This window comes from Dreissena polymorpha, chromosome 5, assembly GCF_020536995.1.
Source record: "Dreissena polymorpha isolate Duluth1 chromosome 5, UMN_Dpol_1.0, whole genome shotgun sequence".
In the NCBI taxonomy this organism is placed as follows: Eukaryota; Metazoa; Mollusca; class Bivalvia; order Myida; family Dreissenidae; genus Dreissena; species Dreissena polymorpha.
In genome coordinates, this window is record NC_068359.1 from 4,440,487 (window position 1) to 4,458,229 (window position 17,743).

Genomic DNA, 17,743 nt, shown 5'->3' on the forward strand with positions numbered 1-17,743 from the left:
TGCCGCATGTTAACAACGGTAATTAAAATTTCTTACATTACTTAAATATTTTTCAAAATTTACACATGTGTTTCTATCTTAACAAATATATGCAAACAATACATGTTTTATCAATGTATCTGTAGACTACATGTTTTTATACCTATTTAATACATGTTATTAAAGTTTAGCAGTCAAACGTATATTTTAAATTGTCAATATAGGGGTATAACACTCGCATTTAAGTGACTAGTATGTTTGCATCTCCAATACGCCCTATTCATGAGACTTATTGATTGATGTTAACTATTACAGTAATTGATAATATAACATAATTGATTAACTTGTCTGTAATTACCAATTAAGGTTAAGTGCGACAATTGTTATTATTGTAGACAACATTGGCTTATCTTTGCATCATGAGTTCGCCCAATTTATGACACGTATTGTTTGATGTTAATAATTACTCTGATTGATAATTTATGTGTCATTAAACAATTAAATAATAGAACAATTACCGTTTATTGCAACATTATTTTATATTTAATATTTTCTGACAATCTTGAATGAACATGAATTACTTATTGATTAAGACATGATCGGTATGGTACGAAAATGTTCAATTTAAAACAAGTATGTTGTCATTGTCATTACAGCAACTTTAATATTTATGCCCCCCTTCGAAGAAGAGGGGGTATATTGCTTTGCTCATGTCAGTCTGTCGGTATGTCGGTCGGTCCGTCCACCAGGTGGTTGTCAGACGATAACTCAAGAACGCTTGGGCCTAGGATCATGAAACTTCATAGGTACATTGATCATGACTCGCAGATGACCCCTATTGATTTTGAGGTCACTAGGTCAAAGGTCAAGGTCACGGTGACCCGAAATAGTAAAATGTTTTTTGAATGATAACTCAAGAACGCATACGCCTAGGATCATGAAACTTCATGGGTAGATTGATCATGACTCGCAGATGACCCCTATTGATTTTGAGGTCACTAGGTCAAAGGTCAAGGTCGTGGTGACCCAAAATAGTAAAATGGTTTCCGGATGATAACTCAACAATGCATACGCCTAGGATCATGAAACTTCATGGGTAGATTGATCATGACTCGCAGATGACCCCTATTGATTTTGAGGTCACTAGGTCAAAGGTCAAAGTCACGGTGACCCGAAATAGTAAAATGGTTTTCGGATGATAACTCAAGAACGCATATGCCTAGTTAATTTTAAAATGTTCCTATCAAAACATGGAACAAATTATTGGAAGATCCATCCGTGTATTGATTACAAATTGTTCTGAAAGTACGAAATTGCATTCTAAGTTCTGTATATTATCTGCTTTATCAATTATAGTAATTGATATAGAAGATTCTTATGCTCCACGTTGATAAAGTATACGTATGTACAAACCATTTACACTATTTGACTGGTCATTGGCAGCAATAAATATTTCCTATATAATCTAATAATGCTTTTTAAACACTTTCTGGATTAAAACTGATATATAGTATGCAACTTTTTTGTTATAGTTTTATCTATGGGTACTATCCCCTACAATTGCATTCAAAAGAAAGTCCATGAGCATTTCAGAGCGGTTACATTAAAAGAAACCAATGGCTATCCATTTTAAGGACTAGGCGCTAATATTAAATTAGTGAATGTCATTTCTACCTACCCTATTTTGGGAAACAAAACAATATTTTTTGGTAACACAATTCTTCAAAGAACATGATATAAGCTTAAAATTGAGTGAAAAACGCTTTTTCTAACATTCTCTGTCAATTCATTGATTGTGCAATATGAACTGTAAGTTCTTTCTGAAGAAAAAAGTAAAATATCGTAAAATCGGAAAGTGTCCTTCCTGATAAGCCTGTGCGGACTGCACAGGCTAATCTGCGATGAGACTAGATGCACATGAGTTAAACCCGCTTTTCAAGGGGCATGGCTAAATATTTATGCCCCCCTTCGAAGAAGAGGGGGTATATTGCTTTGCTCATGTCAGTCTGTCGGTCGGTCTGTCGGTCCGTCCACCAGGTGGTTGTCAGACGATAACTCAAGAACGCTTGGGCCTAGGATCATGAAACTTAATAGGTACATTGATCATGACTCGCAGATGACCCCTATTGATTTTAAGGTCACTAGGTCAAAGGTCAAGGTCACAGTGACCCGAAATAGTAAAATGGTTTCCGGATGATAACTCAAGAACGCTTAGGCCTAGGATCATGAAACTTAATAGGTAGATTGATCCTGACTCGCAGATGACATCTATTGATTTTCAGGTCACTAGGTCAAAGGTCAAGGTCACAGTGACCGGAAATAGTTAAATGGTTTCCGGATGATAACTCAAGAACACTTAGGCCTAGGATCATGAAACTTGATAGGTAGATTCATCAGGACTCGCAGATGACCCCTATTAATTTTCAGGTCACTAGGTCAAAGGTCAAGGTCACAGTGACCCGAAATAGTAAAATGGTTTCCGGATGATAACTCAAGAACGCTTAGGCCTAGGATCATGAAACTTGATAGGTAGATTGATCATGACTCGCAGATGACCCCTATTGATTTTCAGGTCACTAGGGTAAAGGTCAAGGTCACGATGACCCGAAATAGTAAAATGGTTTCCGGATGATAACTGAAGAACGCTTATTCCTAGGATCATGAACACTTGATAGGTAGAATGATCATGACTCGCAGATGACCCCTATTGATTTTCAGGTCACTAGGTCAAAGGTCAAGGTCACGGTGACCTGAAATAGTAAAGTGGTGTCCAGATGATAACTCAAGAATGCTTATGGCTAGGATCATGAAACTTTATAGGTACATTGATCATGACTGGCAGATGACCCCTATTGATTTTCAGGTCACTAGGTCAAAGGTCAAGGTCACAGTGACAAAAAACATATTCACAAAATGGCTCTCACTACAACGGAGAGCCCATATGGGGGGCATGCATGTTTTACAAACAGCCCTTGTTTAAATAGCAAATTCGTTGAATTGATATCCCCCGCCAAAATACTTCTGGACACAAATATTTCTGGACGGATGGACAACGCCAACATCATCCTCTTATTAATTTATATACTCATACCAAGTTTCAATGAAATCCGTCAAAGCACTCCCAAGATATGGCTCCGGACACACACAAAAAGCTTTTTTTCAAGATACAAGGGGCCAGAACTCCATTATTATCCAATGGTGTACAATGCCATTTGGCATCCATCATCCTCTTATCCATATACATATACTCATACCAAGTTTCAATGAATTCAGCCAGAGCACTTCCAAGATATGGCTCCAGACACAAATCAAAGTACTGACAGTACTGGTGTGACGATGCTTTTGAAGAGGATGGATATAAAAGCATGAATTTAAGTTTATCTACATGACCACAAATGTGGGTACGAAAATTTTGGGTACGAAAAAATTATGCAATTAAAAATTTGGGTACAAAAACAAATTTGGGTACTAAAAAAAATTTGGGTACTAAAAAAATTGGGTACGAAAAAAAATTGGGTAAGAAAAAAATGTGGGTAAGAACAAAAATTGGGTACGACAAATTTTGGGAACGGAAACAAAATTGAGGGGAACAGGGAAGTAGTACCTGTGGGGAACTTGACCCACAATCGCACATTTTCGGCCCTTTTCGTCAAACATCGGATAAGTACCTCGAAGGCCCTTAGAAATACACATTTCGGAAGCCGTAATGCGGTCCTACCTATGCGCGTCAGAATGTAAGCGAAATATGTAACCAAAATGGTAGCCTGTCAGGAATATTTGAATTAACGAAGAAAATCTGTATTGATGTAACTAAAGTTTTTTGAAGAAATGTGCAAAAAATATATTAAATAAGCAATGGCGATATTTTTCTCAGGCACATAATTGTTCTTAGTTTGATATCACAAAATGAAAGTGAAAGTAGAACTGTCACAAATGACAACCTGTCAACGAGTTGTTTTTGCTGGCACGAGAGGGCGATTACACTCAATGTGTTCACATTTTTACCATAGGCTTTGTCAATGACCTTTATAGTATGGATGGCTTTGTTATTATTTATTGTTATCATGTAACTGCATGATTGTGAATATGTTTACAATACACAAAGCATAAATAATGATATAACAAGGGCTGTTTGTAAAACATGCATGCCCCCCATATGGGCTCTCCGTTGTAGTGAGAGCCATTAAGTGAATATGTTTTTTGTCACTGTGACCTTGACCTTTGACCTAGTGACCTGAAAATCAATACGGGTCATCTTCGAGTCATGATCAATGTACCTATGAAGTTTCAGGATCCTAGCCATCAGCGTTCTTGAGTTATCATCCGGAAACCAATTTACTATTTCGGGTCACCGTGACCTTGACCTTTGACCTAGTGACCTGAAAATCAATAGGGGTCATCTGCGAGTCATGATCAATCTACCTATCAAGTTTCATGATACTAGGCATAAGCGTTCTTGAGTTATCATCCGGAAACCATTTTACTATTTCAGGTCACCGTGACCTTGACCTTTTACCTTGTGACCTCAAAATCAATAGGGGTCATCTGCCAGTCATGATCAATGTACCTATGAAGTTTCAGGATCCTAGGCATAAGCGTTCTTGAGTTATCATCCGGAAACCATTTTACTATTTCGGGTCACCATGACCTTGACCTTTGACCTAGTGACCTCAAAATCAATAGGGGTCAACTTTGAGTCATGATGAATCTACCTATCAAGTTTCAGGATCCTAGGCATAAGCCTTCTTGAGTTATCATCCGGAAACCATTTTACTATTTTGGGTCACCGTGACCTTGACCTTTGACCTAGTGACCTGTAAATCAATAGATGTCATCTGCGAGTCATGATCAATGTACCTATGAAGTTTCATGATCCTAGACATAAGCGTTCTTGAGTTATCATCCGGAAACCAATTTACTATTTCGGGTCACCGTGACCTTGACCTTTGACCTTGTGACCTGAATATCAATAGGGGTCATCTGCAAGTCATGATCAATCTACCTATCAAGTTTCATGATCCTAGGCCTAAGCGCTCTTGAGTTATCATCCGGAAACCATTTTACTATTTCGGGTCACCGTGACCTTGACCTTTGACCTAGTGACCTCAAAATCACTAGGGGTCATCTGCGAGTCATGATCAATGTACCTATGAAGTTTCATGATCCTAGGCCCAAGCGTTCTTGAGTTATCATCCGGAAACCACCTGGTGAACGGACTGACAGACCGGCAGACAGACCGACATGTGCAAAGCAATATACCCCCTCTTCTTCGAAGGGGGGCATAAATATACTGATTGAGCTTATAATAATCTGAGAACTATAGCCAGGTCAATTAAGAACTTAAAATAATTTTTTTTGTCCTGATTTCATGAAGACCTGACCATGCATGTCCTAGATTTCAAAATCAAGGCCCTGGTCTGAAACATTGGTAACATTAACGTTAAACTGTTACCAGGCTTCTGAAATTTGTTTTTATTGAACTATGTAAGGAAATCAAAATCAGACACTGATTTTCCTTGTTTTTAAACAGTCATAGATCAGTTGTGGCCTCTCGGTAATGACCCATATTTGTTTACTTGTCACACCGTTAAAACTTTCCACACTTCTATAATAGCAAATCAGGATTTAGGTTATCTTCGATGGTACATTTAAACTTAAGCTCTGTTACAAGAGTGCTAGTAAAGTCAAGTCACATATTTAAATCTATGCCATGTCAAAATCAAAGTGTCAAAGACAAATGCAAGATGCGTTCATTAATTATTATCCAATTGTTTACTACTGCTGTGAGATTTTATATAATATAACTGATGACCATCATGTGAAAGAAAATTAACATTATTTTAGAATATCAGATTTAGCAGCCTTTTAGATTACAAAGTTGGCTAGTTTTCAATGTCCCTTCTGGGGATCAACCCAAAGCGCAACCTCCTGCAATCAAAGTCGACACTCTACCACTAGGCTTTTAGGACGATTATGAAATTTTTCGATCACTCGAGAGCAACCAAACCAAAAATTAAGTCAAATATTGCAGACTCGGTTTTATTGAGTTGGTTCATGAGAAATAATGGAGCTCGATAGGTCATTTTCGGCTCAGGTAATACTTACATGTACACCGGGTACTCTTAAGTATACTTACAAATACCCCGGGTACAGTAAAAATACGTAATCATACTCAGTCGATATTAGACTGTACCCAAGTTGTATTCCCGCCCAAAATCCGAGGTCGTAAAATGCGCAACCGATTATCTTAAACAAACTTCTCTTTAAAAAAAATACTGCATCAACATGCTTTTTGAGTATGTGTTCGATAATATAGAGGCCATTCTACAGAAAATTGACATAAATGTGAATACATGTATATAATTAATAAAAAAAATAGCCGACAAAGACCCATTTAGTGTTAAATTTCCCGGGTATGTTTGAGTATATTTACCGTACCAGGGGTACATGTAAGTATACTTAAGAGTACCCGGGGTACATGTAAGTAGTACCCGAGCCGACAATGACCAATCGAGCGACAATGGAAGGTGCAACATATCTCACGCCCCCTAGCATCGCCTTAAGCAGTATTCAATTCTCAACAGGAAAGTGCTGGAGTCATTGATCCCAAGGGACCAGAAAAAAACACTTGATTAATGTTCAAAATAAAATCATTTGATTAAAGACAATTCTATTATTTGAGCCACAGATAAAGCGCAGTCCAATCAGTATACAATTAAACTATTTGTTATTGTCAGACAACAGCTTTTAAGCAAACAGCTTTCAAGCGACCGCAGGCTGATCTGGATCCAAACTGGCCACAATCGCCTTAATTGTCTTTTTTACTGTGACACAGCTCATTTAACTTTAAAATGATATAAGGTACTAACATAGAAACAAGAAAGAGTACAAACCAGTAAAGAGCTTGTAATCAATGTTGAATTTCAGGACAGCTTGATGATCTGCATATCCCCTATGATATGTTGATATTGGGTATCATAGTTGTTAAATAAATCGCAAAATGCATGAATACAATTTATAAAGCAAAATGTGACTTAAATTGATAACTAAAAATACAAGTATGCCAGTTTTGCAGTGTCAAGCTGTCAAGATCCAGAAAGTCCTTCGTTCACATCGAATATATCCTTCAAATTTCATCCAATGTTGTCATAAGCGGAGATTTAGTAAATAAGTAACTCAAATATCCTAAGTTTTTAAATAGCCAAACAAGCCGATTATTGCTGTAAGAAAGTTTTGACACAAGTGTCAACATTCTCTCATGGGCGCGGCCATTGTTGTATGTTGAGGCACGAACGACAACTCTGATAGGAGAATGTTATCAATGATAGTTAGCGAGGTGTGCCAATTAGAAAAATCAAGCTATCTCAAACGGACTGGCTTGGTCTTTTACATAAGTCGCCATTGTGAAGAATGTTGTCATGGTATGATAACTTAGACGTGCTGCTTCGCTGAAGCAGCATCGTCAAAAAGCATTTTTTTTTTAAATACAAAGGGCCATAACTCTGTTATTAACAGATGGTGTACAATGCCATTTGGCGTGCATCATCCTCATATCCATATATATACTCATACCAAGTTTCAATGAAATCCGCCAAAGAACTTCCATGATATGGCTCCGGGCACAAAAGTGCCGGACGGACGGAAAGATGGACGGACGGACAATGCCAAAACAATATCCCTCCGCCTATGGCGGGGTATAATTAATTTATTGATACAATATTGAACGAAGTAGACCAAGAAATGAATATTAATTCAGACATGTTCCATATGGTCTGCAAATCTGAGATGTTTGGTCTGCATATGTTCAAATTTAAACAAGTATGTAGTCATATACCGTATTTTACCATGCATAGCGCGCAGTTTTTTACCTTCAAATTTCAAAATAAAAATTCAGTGCGCGTAATACATTGACACAACGCTTTCCTGGTTGCTGAATTGCAAAAAATCCATTTCGTGATCGTAAATCTTCACAATTGCCGCCATTTTTTATTGCAGAAAACTACACCCTATAATGTTATAGACTGAAGGGGCCGTTGTCGAAACAACAAATAGCGGGAAACAGTAGGAATGAACGGGGTAGGAACAGTTTTGACAAAAATTAAAAGATGAAAAAAATGTCTTTGTTGGTGTTTTCACACTTCTTCATTGATTGTTCATTTAAAAAAATCGAGGTATATCGATCCCCGCGTCGTCGTGGTATTGTTTGTTAAAGTTTTTGTTGTCATGAAAACTCGTTTTATTTGAAATGACGCTAATTATTTCAATCATATTTCTCAACTTCGCTTTTGCTTTATTTTGATAATTTAGTCCAAAGTTTAATGTTAGCAATTCCGAAAATTAACACTCTATGTGAATTGACAGTTTGACGTCATCGAAGGAAAGCCGCTTCCTGTCTGAAGCAATAAAGCGACAAGTTTCTCGCCGACAAAATTGGCTTCCTTTGTCTAGCAATCAACATGCCGAACCAATCCTGTGTTTGTTCCTCAATGGCAATCGTCCAATTAAATAATAGCACATGCAAAGCTCCGCCTTCAAACCTTTTGCAGAGAACGGAGGTGGAGTTTTACTGTTTATTGAGCAAGTGTTTTACGTAAGTTGAATTCCGATTTGCCGAAATTACTCGGCCCTAAGCATTGAAACGACGAATACATTTATCAATGATTTTCTGATCTCTGCATTAATATGCTACCGTGCGAGTATACTACGTAGGTTACAAACCAACAATAGAGATATAGACTCGTTTTATTTTCTTTCAATAGAGACAAACAAATTATATTTTCTAATGGCTTTACGCTGATAACGCCGATAACGCCAACTGTATGGAATTGAGCGTTCGGGTGTATTGTTTGTCTCACCATAAATTAATTACCTAGACGCAGTGAAGGCGCGAAATACCGGGTCAAACTGGATTTAATGGGAGCATCTCTTAATGGGGAAATATTTTAAGTCGATGAAAAATAAAATGGGATCCACGGACGATTTGCGTAAAATTGGACATTGCGATGTTGCGGGTCTGCAGAAGACTATGTCATACGATGTTGTGAGCAGCAGGTAATAAAAATGTTACACTGTTCAAATAAGAGGAATAGGTAATAGTGGTCGAATTTGACGCGCAGGGGTCTTGAAAAAACACGCACAGTGCGCAGCAATAAGGACATGTACGGTGTTCTTGAGAGAATAATCTTAAAAATTGTTGAAAATATAGTGCCCTGCAACCCATGCTCCTGATCGTATAAACGCTCCCTACTTTAAAACAAAATATTAAGCGCCCGAAAAACTTAGATTAAATGATTGCGCAATATAAGAATGGCGGCCATTTTCGGCCCAATTTTCAGGTTTTTTGGTCTTGAATTCTTTTTTTTCTCCATTTTGGCTTTAAAAAATCGCATGCGCGTTATACATGGGAGCGCGCTATACATGGTAAAATACGGTATATCATAACATCAACTTAAATATTTGTTAAACATGTATTTATACAATATTTATAAAAACAAAATGAATATTAATTCCGTATGGTCCGCAAATCTGGACCGTATGGTCCAAAAAAAATAAAATTTAAACATTTATGTTGTCATTATTGTAACTACAGCAACTGTTAATATTCAATTAATTTATTGATTCAATATTGAAGATGGTGGAACACGAAATGAATATTAATTTAGACATGGTCCGTATGCCGGTCCGACAATCGGTGCCGTTATATAGTCCACAAATGTATAAATTTAAACCAGTATGTTTTCATTAATGTCATTTCATCAACTTAAATATGTTATTACATGTATTAATACAATATTGAAGGAGTGGGACAAGAAATTAATATTGATTCAGACATGTTCCAAATGGTACGCTAATCTGAGCCATATGGTCAGCAAATGTTCAAATTTAAACAAGTATGAAGTCATTAATGTCATTACATTATCTTTAATATTTTATTAAATGTAGTCATAAAATATTGAAGGAAGTGGAACACAAAATAAATATTGATTCAGACATGTTCCATATGGTCCTTAAATCTGGGCTGTATACATGTAGTCCTCAAATCTGGGCTGTATAGTCCGTTAATCTGGGCCGTATGGTCCATGGTCGACATATATGGTCACTAATTCCATTTGTATAAACATGACTATCATGACCGCATACTTACGACTTTTTACCGTCTCTCTCAATAACCTGATATTTCCATATAATCACAACTTCCATTTTTAAAAGAAAATTCTGGTAAATATTGATGATAAAAGTGCTAAAGAAGTTCATAGACACAAACATTCACCTTTTTTCTAATGTAGCAACTGAATATTTGCATATGTTACTATTTAAAGATTTGTTAAAATGACGTCCAATCAGGACATGGGTATTCCAAATGAACACGCATATTTCACCTGACTATAACCAATCAATAACTGAGTTTAAATTTAGATTTTATGCAATATGTTATGCGAAACACACTTCCCAATTTTAAGAAAGTTGTACATGTATTTTTGAGAACAATAAATGCTGCATTTACAGCCTAAATGCAGGTTTAATAAACATGAATTGTTATATTGTTTAGTTTTGTTGTATTATCAAATGCCTATAATTAAATTAGTTCTCTGGATCCTGCTTTCCAATTTTATTGCTAACGCAACGCAAATTCTAGCCAGAACCAGTGCTCATGTATTTTGTGTCAATCCTTTGTCCTGATAAAAATTGCACGAAAATTAGCATGGGTGTATACTTTTTCAAAGGAAAACTTTGTAGTGCACTGCAGAGAACACTGTATCTTTGACGTTGCGCTCATTGGGTTAGTTCATTAATGAAACAGTTAATGTATTGTAAACTGATGGACTGCATGGATAATCCAGTTATGACTGGATTTAATGTTGGTTGTTTCGAAAAGATGATCAGCAGTGTGTAGACTGCGATGTTTTAACAAAAAGATTAGACATGTGTGAATGCAACTCTCTGCGGAAATGGCCCATAACTACCACTTATACATTGTTTTGAAAGTTATTATTGTTTAAATAAATAAATAAATAGGTTCAAATAAAATGCAGAAAATATATTCAGCCGTTACAAATGTGAAGGAGCAAAATTGACAGCTATCACTTCGACCAGGAAGCTTCAATCTCAAATCAAACATCAGAGAGAATTTAACATTTCATTGATAAATATACACTGATGCGTCTTATATGTGGACAAAATGATACAAATGAGGGGATGTGTTCCATGCAACCTATAACCCGAAAGTATGATAATATGTTAAATGTAATACTTTTGCATGGATCCAAAATAGCAAAACGGTCAATGAACAAATGATGATTTACTGGTATACTTGTTGCAGAGGAAAACATTGATGCATTATTAAAACAGTGCACTGTACTATGTCATAGTCAAATGTTGTTTTTTGTGTGCAGAACACTGGTAGTCGTTAAGAAAGTGTTGATATAAATAGATCAAGTAAATTCAAACTACTTACAGCCATTATAAACCTCCCTTTACTGTTAATAGCCGGTTACGCTTAATATTAACCAACTTTTTCTGTACTGATCGGAGAGGTTAATAAAGAACAGGAACAGACTATTCACATTCTTAAGTTTTCAATGCACATTCTACACACAATACATAGCGTGTTTTTTTATAATATTATAATAATTGACATCATTCATAGCAATGTCTTCAACCAAAAACAATGGGAAACTTCAGTTGCACAAGCAGCACAATTGTATTATAGCATCATAAAACAAAATATGACTTGTGTCTGTAGGGCACAGATGCCTCCTCACTCTCCCTTCGTCTCATAACTCCACATAGGTCAGGGGGTTTTGAGCACTGTCTGCACCTCCGGAAAATGGAGGAATTCCCAAAGCAAACGGACCCGATCCCAAATAAAAATTATTTAAAAAAAATCCTAATTTCCAATGTTTTTTTATTTTTTTTTAGAAAAAGTGTCTTATGACTTCTGATAATTAGATTATTTTTGTTCCAACTCGTCCAGCTGATGTGTATCATACCAACAAGCACTACTGTGGAGCGAGGATTCAGCACCATGAACCTGCTGTGCTTCCCATTAAGCAGCACATTCACACAAACCAAACTTACTCATCTGGTGCTTACCTGCATTGAAGGTGATCTAGACCTGAATGACAAAACGTTGGAGGAGCTGTGTGATGCTTTCAAAAACAGAAAGCAGAGACAAATTATGCTGTAACTTGTGTGACTAACCAGTGTTTGTTTTGGTAAAAAATATCTGCTATAAGTTTTTGACTGTACAGTTCTTATCTCAGATTGTAACTGTAACTGAAAAAACAAAATTGAAGTACTTGAATAAATGTTGAACAGTCCCAAGATTGCATGTGTTTATATAAAGAAGACCAAATAACAAATAAATACAAATGTATTTGTTAAAGGGGCTGTCCAACAGATAAAGCGTTGTATGGACGCAAAACGATATTTTGGGAAACTACGAGGAATGCTTGTATAGCTATATAATACATCCACTTAAAACATGAGCGTGGATGGTCGAGTGCTCTAGGCGGGAGGCTTTTTACTCCAGGACTCCAGGGGTCAGGGGTTCAACAGTGGTTCGAGCCCTGTTGAGGTTTACTTTTTTTCCTTTTTTTAAATTGTATTCTTGTTTTTTTACAGGAGAGTTTTAGTTCAAATGTTTAAATTTATCAATAAAAAGCATTTAAAGCATTTAATGACAAGTTTCAATACATGCCAAAATCTGTTGGACGGCCCCTTCAAACCACTGAAATATTTAAGCATGAAAAATTCCCAATGTTTTTTGCCAAAATGAGCCGTTTCATCGAAGCAAAAATTCCCAAAATGGACAATTTTGTCGATAAAAAATTCCCAATTTGGTCAGACTCCTTTTCCCAAAATAAGCAGAAAAAACCCTGTAGGTAAAGAAACTCAACGTTGATCAGAAAGTAATACAGGTACACTCACATAAAAAATCAGGTAAATATCTGAAAGCATTTTGCATTTTTTCCAAAAAAGTGTTATTTCAGAGAAGATTGTTAAGTCCACGATGGGTACTTTCATAAAAAATAAATGAACTGGAACAAAACTCGAACTAGATCTGTAGGACATGTAGGTAGATTCAAAAACCAAAAATGTGGTCAGTATCTGGACGTGTTTCTAATAAAAAATCCAGCAAAGTTTTATTTTAAAGAAAATTCCTTTGTCCAAGGTCCATATAACCATCGTCAAAAATCAATGGACAGGAACAAAATGCAAACTTGATCTGTTTCTCATGCTAGTAGACTCCCATACCAACAAGAGCACCTCCTTGCGGGTGCAGACTGCTCATCTATTTTTCTTTTTAAAGGTGAAGGGACCTATCTCAATTTCAATCACAAAGGAGGGAGGGTAGGAGTGGAGTGGGGTGTATAGTGTGGGAGTGTGGTCATTTATTACAAATGTTTTTAACGTGTTTAAAAAAAATAAATTGGGGGGGGGGGGGTAAAGTGTAAGGATGTGGTGGTCATTTATTAGATGCTCTTTAAAAAAAAAATGTTTGGGAGTTGGGGGAGGGGGGGGGCCTTGGGGGATGGTTTAGGTGGAGTCTATTGTGGTATGTCAGGTAAGAGTTGTTTAGTCAAAGTATCAATCAAAACTTATCATAAATAAAGAAGTTATTGCAATTTTAGCAAAATTTTATAATTTGACCTTGAGAGTCAAGGTCATTTAAAGGTCAAGGTAAAATTCAACTTGCTAGGTACAGTACCTTAATGATAGCATGAAAGTATTTGAAGTTTGAAAGCAATTGCCTTGATACTTTAGAAGTAAAGTGGATCTAAACACACAATTTAACCATATACTCAAAGTTACTAAGTCAAAAAAGGGCCATAATTCCGTAAAAATGACAACCAGAGTTATGCAACTTGTCCTTTACTGTCCCGTTATGATAGTTTGCGAGTGTTCCAAGTATGAAAGCAATATCTATGATACTTTAGGGGTAAAGTGGACCAAAACACAAAACTTAACCAAATATTCAATTTTCTAAGTAAAAAGGGCCCATAATTCCGTCAAAATGCCAGTCAGAGTTACATAACTTTGCCTGCACAGTCGCCTTATGATAGTTAGTAAATGTTGCAAGTATGAAAGCAATAGCTTTGATACTTAAGAAATAAAGTGGACCTACCGTAATAACTCTATGTTTTCGGACACTTAAAAATAATTATTTTTTTTCGTGTCCGAAAACTTAGATACGAAAAATATAAACAAAATACAGGTGTCCGAAAACTTAGAGTCAAAAATGGAAGTGTCCGAAAATAGCGTCAATTGTATCAACGACTACCGGTAATAGCACGCGCTTGTAAAATACCATGCCGTATAGTATAAATTACAGTTATGCATGTTTGCACTGCATTTTAAATAATTGTAAATGCTTAATTTATTTGACAGAAAGTTACTTCAAGGTTGTACTTTGACCAACGAGTTAAAAAATGAGCATGTGATGCACCGATACACGCTTGTATGAACCTGTAATAAACGCAACAAAAAAAAAGCAAACTATGAATTCTTTGTTTGTTCATTTCTGATAGTTGTTGTGTAACACCTTCCATTGTTCGTAAAACTTGTAATAGGGTGCATCACAATTTGAAACATTTAGTATTTGTCACAGTTATTTTACTGAGAAGGGGTAGTACCATTGCGGTAGATAATTGAACTGTTAATTGGCACTACCCCTGGTAATTGTCATAACGCTTATGCTTTCGGGCGAAACCATTGTTTAATACCGGTTTACAAGTTTATTTACCCAATAACGCAAATGTAATGGTCCATTGCCCTCAGGCATGCACCCACTATGTTTTATGATGATAATCTGGTTGTAAAACCCCATGATCGAAGTGTCATTAGATATCAAAAACAGGTTCGAAATTTGGTAAAATAGCGCTGTAAAATATACTGTCCGAAAACTTAGAGACATAAATAACAGACGAAAACTCGTGTGTCCGAAAATAAAGAGTCACGAAAAATAATTATTTTTGCTAAAAAAGGGGGTGTCCGAAAACTTAGAGTGTCCGAAAACATAGAGTTATTACGGTGAACACAAAACTTAACCAAATTTTCAATTTTCTAAGTATAAAAAGGGCACATTATTCAGTCAAAATGCCAGTCAGAGTTACATAACTTTGCCTGCACAGTTCCCTTATGATAGTAAGCAAGTATGAAAGCAATTAGAATTCATCAAGGTGCATCTACATATGAAGTTTCAAAGTTGTAGGTGGAAGCACTTTGATTTTAGAGGCAATGTTAAGGTTTTTGTTAAAGTTTTATATTAGAGGTCACAGTGACCTTGACCTTTGACCTAGTGACCCAAAAATGGGTGTGGCATGTAGAACTCATCAAGGTGCAACTACATATGAAGTTTCAAAGTTGTAGGTGGAAGCACTTTGATTTTAGAGCCTATGTGAAAGTTTGATATAAGAGGTCACAGTGACCTTGACCTTTGACCTAGTGACCCAAAAATGGGTGTGGCGTGTAGAACTAATCAAGGTGCATCTACATATGAAGTTTCAAAGTTGTAGGTGGAAGCACTTTGATTTTAGAGCCAATGTTAAGGTTTTAGCACGACGCCTACGGCGGACGAGCTGTCAATGACAATAGCTCGGGTTTTCTCCGAAAACAGCCTCGCTAATAAAATGAACCTAAACACAAAACTTAACCAAAATTTCAAATTTCTAAGTATAAAAAGGGACATAATTCTGTCAAAATGCACGCCAGAGTTATCTTATTTTGCCTGCACAGTCCCCTCATGATAGTAAGTAAGTGTACCAAGTTTGAATGCAATAGCATTGATACTTTATGAGAAAAGTGGACCTAAACGCAAAACTTAACCGGACACCGACGCAGACACCGACGCAGACGCCGACGCCAAGGTGATGACAATAGCTCATAATGTAAAAAAAATAAAATAGATGAGCTAAAAATCAGTTAACATCTCAATGTGTTTTGGAAACAATTCCAGAAAAGTATTTTTTTAAATAAAATGTGTAAGTCCATGTCCCGTTACTTTGTAAAAATACCAATGGAGCGCAATGAAACAAGTCATGTTTATAGACTCACACACCAAAAATCTGGTAAATATCTGCAAGCGTGTAACAAACAAGAGCTGTCAGAGGACAGCGCGCTCCACTATTCGAGTGCTTGACAGTATAACGTAAGCCATCATGGGGTACCGTAATTGTTCAAATCATTCAATAAGGTCAAGGTAATAGTTCAGGTATATTTTCCACAATCTATTGAACATTTGTAAAGACATATAACAAAGTAATAAGATTTTATTTCAAGTTTGATAGCAATAGCTTGGTTTGGAAGTTTGGACGGTCCTTCAAAAATAAAGTAATAAATATTTGTTGTTGTTTTTTTTAACCATGTTTCAAAGAAAAAAATATTAGTTTTGGGTTGGGTTGGGAGGTTGAGAGGGGATTTAATGTGGGGTGTGGTCATTTATTAGACGATCTTTCAAAAATAAAAAAAGGAAAAAAAAAAAATTTTTTTTTTGGGGGGGGGGGGTGAGGGGGGGGGGGGGGGGTTAGAGGGGGGTATAACATGGGTTGTGGTCATTTATTAGATGATCTTTCAAAAATAAAAAAGGAAAATAATAATTCTTTTTTTGGGGGGGGGGGGGGTAGGGGGGGGGGGAGGCAGGGATTCTGGGTTGGGACGTGGGGTATTGTTTGGATAGAATCCATTGTGGTATTCAGGTTAAGTGTGGCTTTGTCAAAGTATTAATAAAATCTTATCATAAATAAAGAAGTTATAGCAATTTAACTTAAATTTACTCTTGACCTTGAGAGTCAAGGTCATTCAAAGGTCAAGGTCAAATTGAACTTGGCAGGTACAGTACCCTCATGATAGTAAGAAAATATTTGAAGTTTGAAAGCAATAGCTTTGATACTTTAAAAGTCAAGTGGATCAAAACACAAAATTTAACAAAATATTCATTTACTAAGACAAAAAAGGGCAATAATTCTTACAAAATGCTTGATACAGTTGTCTGCTCTTGTTTATAGATTGGGGTCATGTTGGTAAAGAAGTTTGCAAAATATGAAAGTAATATGTTAAGGGACATTGAAAATATTTGAGGTGGTACGCAAACTTTAACATAAATTTATCAATAATATGCATATTCTAAGTGAAAAAAGGGCCATAATTCTTACAAAATGCTTGATACAGTTGTCTGCTCTTGTTTATAGATTTGGGTCATGTTGGTAAAGATACTTTGCAAAATATGAAAGCAAGATGTCAAAGGACATTGAAAATATTTGAGGTGGTACGCAAACTTAAACATAGATTTATCAATAATATGCATATTCTAAGTGAAAAAGGGCCATAATTCTTACAAAATGCTTGATACAGTTGTCTGCTCTTGTTTATAGGTTGGGGTCATGTTGGTAAAGATACTTTGCAAAATATGAAAGCAATATGTCAAGGGAAATTGAAAATATTTGAGTTGGTACGCAAACTTAAACATAGATTTATCAATAATATGCATATTCTAAGTGAAAAAGGGCCATAATTCTTACAAAATGCCTGATACAGTTGTCTGCTCTTGTTTATAGGTTGGGGTCATGTTGGTAAAGAAGTATGCAAAATATTAAAGCAATATGTCAAGGGAAATAGGAAATATTTGGGGTAGTACGCAAACTTTAACATTTGCACGCTAACGGGAACGCTAACGCCGACGCCGGGGTGAGTAGGATAGCTCCACTATATATATTTCATATATAATAGTCGAGCTAAATAGTCAATTTATTGTAAAGAATATTTC